This window comes from Pinus tabuliformis, chromosome 3_2, assembly GCF_031772625.1.
Source record: "Pinus tabuliformis cultivar Carrire ecotype Pingquan chromosome 3_2, CPIR1, whole genome shotgun sequence".
NCBI classification, from domain to species: domain Eukaryota; kingdom Viridiplantae; phylum Streptophyta; class Pinopsida; order Pinales; family Pinaceae; genus Pinus; species Pinus tabuliformis.
The window spans coordinates 1,258,664,477-1,258,667,287 of record NC_142302.1 but is presented as its reverse complement, the minus strand read 5'-3'; the positions used below and the strand labels follow the sequence as shown (position 1 = coordinate 1,258,667,287).

General features: G+C 34.5%; 1 pseudogene; it reads right to left on the bottom strand.

Annotated features, from left to right (window-relative positions):
• Nucleotides 1-1,085: 1,085 nt before the first annotated feature.
• On the bottom strand, nucleotides 1,086-2,384 carry LOC149185303 (luminal-binding protein-like; annotated as a pseudogene).
• Nucleotides 2,385-2,811: the final 427 nt, after the last annotated feature.

Genomic DNA, 2,811 nt, shown 5'->3' with positions numbered 1-2,811 from the left:
ACCCATACATGGGGTCATAAATGGAAATAAAAGTAAACCTCTAATTGAATGATTTTAATTTGCTCTCTCTTACATTTTGTTGGCACATGGCGCTCGAGGGTTGGTCCTTCTCACCTACTAGCATAGGACACATGGAGGCATCTAGAGGGTGACATGTGGCACCTTTTGGATGGTGCCACATGGACTCTTTTGGTGATTCCATGTGGCAATATCAGTTCCCCTTTTTTTACCCATTTCTATGAAACTTCAGAAGCCATATCTTCTATAAGAGAGTTTCTTCGACGTAAATCACAAGAAATTTCATTTGTGACGTGTTTCGAACCAACAAGTGTCGTTCATCGTCAGGACAAGTTGAATGAGCAGATCAGGCTTAGTATGATTAAATAGATAGAGCAGAAACTCCAATTCCAAGACCAGGGAACGGCTATATTGACAACGGCTAGATTTGACTGGATTAGGGGAATAACCAATATTTAATTAAAAAATTGATTTTGGTTAGTTAAATTCTTAAAAGTGAACGGACCCTTTTTAACCACTTATATCTATTAAAATAAATTATAACCTAAATTAATTTACATTAATAATTAGTTATCAAAGATTTTGTATCTAAAAAGTTAGAGTAATTAATAGTTAAATATAAACATTATTAAATATATAAAAATACATAAATATTAGGATATATAAGTCAAAGGGGCTGTTCCATATACTAATAAATAATAAGTTAACTATAGATTAAATTAATTTTTAATAATAGTTATAAATAGAAGTTTAACAAATATGTAAATAATCGAGTAATAGAGTAATTTAATTAAGATAATATAAAATAAATAAATAAATAAATAAAAATTAATTAATTAAATAGTAAGTCAACCAAGTTATTAAATCTAAATAATGGAGTAGTTAGTTATAAAACTTATAAAAATTGGGGTAATAAATAAACTAGCAATTGTCCCAAAAGGTACAAAGAGAGGCCGATAGGATTATTAAATTGGAATTGTTGAATTTTTCTAAAAGAGTTAATTGGTTTGTGGAAAACCTTGTTTTCTTGGACTGGATCATTGTGCAATTACTTTTCTTTAGATGTTTTGTTTATATCTATATTACAAGGAACACATTGAATGTCTTATTTCATTTTTGCTATCCTTACTAATATCCTTTCCGTGCTTTTTCTTGATCAATTTGATGAAATATTCCATTATCCTTTGGTCAAAGTCCTCACCTGCATATTAGTGTACATCCTGGTAAGTTCAAAGCTCGAAAGCCAACCAAAAAAGTCAATGATAACCACCATGCACGTATTCAAATTCGTAATGTAAAACTGCCAGACAGAGTTCAGACAAATTACCTCCAAGATGGGTATCACTGTTTGTAGCCAAAACCTCAAAACTCTGTTGTCAATAGTCAAAACGCTGACATCAAACGTGCCACCGCCAAGATCAAAAACAACAATATTTTTCTCTCCACGCTTCTTGTCCAAGCCATAAGCTATTTCTACAGCTGTGGGTTCGTTGATAATACAAACTACATTCAAGCCAGCAATAACACCAGCATCCTTCATTGCTCAGCGCTGTGCATCAGTGAAATAAGTTGCGCAAGCCCATAAGTTAATAGTCACAATGCAGTCAACAATTGGTTACCCACAACCTCATAAAAAAAAGGTTGAAAAGAAAGCATACCAGGGATAGTCACCACAACGTCCTTTATAGTCTTGCCTAGTCAAAATCATAGCACTGATTTCCTCAGGGCTAAATACCTTTGTCTCTCCATCTTGTACCTAAAGTTGAATATAAGGTTTCCCATCTTTGTTCACAATCTTGTATGGTACCAGTTTCATATCCTTCTGAACTTCTTTGTCTTCAAACCTATATAAAACAAATGTTTTCATTTAATTGTGCTCATCAAGTAAAAGTTTTAAATCATTTTCTTGAAGTTTGGACAAGGCAGAAATCAAATCCTGATCTGACCCCAACCAGAATGTTGCTCGACCCTTGACTTAACATGCCAATTTCATGACTGGCACCCTTGTGGGTTCAATATCAAGGTGAGAATTGGACTTGCAATAAATATAATTGTCTAATGAATGGGAAAATCAGAGATCAGAGTACTTACTTTCTCCCAATGAGTCTCTTGACATCAAAGATGGTTCGTTCGGCATTGACTACGGCCTGGTTTTTGGCAGCCTCTCCAATCAACCTCTCATTTTCCGTGAACGCCACCCATGATGGGGTAATACGGTTACCTTGGTCATTGGCAATAATCTCCACATGACCATTCTTGTAAACCCCAACACAGGAGTAAGTAGTTCCCAGGTCTATACCAATCACCGTTCCCAATTTCGCAGCTTCTTCCTTCGCAATCGAAGATGCAAGAAGGCATCCTAAGAAAAATTAAATTCCCCATGAAGAGTATCAGAAAATGCCTATATGTTACCAGGGAAAGGATGCCTATATGGTCAAGTTTCTAGCATATATATTTTAACCGATTGCAGGTTTATCGTGGTCAAATTTCTGGCATATATATTATTAGTAGATATTTGTTAAACCAAATAAATTATAAAACTTGGCGTAAGTAGACAGCACAACATGAATAACGAGGAAACATTTCAAAAACCCAGCAATCATTCTTCTAGTAGGCCATCTACATCAAGACAATGTTGTCATATTCGACTCGATCTTATTTATACTTTGGAAAAAATAAAAAGGGCTTCCTGTAATAGAAGCAAAGAGATGACTCCTTCCAATTTTAATGCATTCAGACGATGTCGAAAAAATGTCGATGCTGTAAAACTACAACACCGCAGAAAAAACGTCT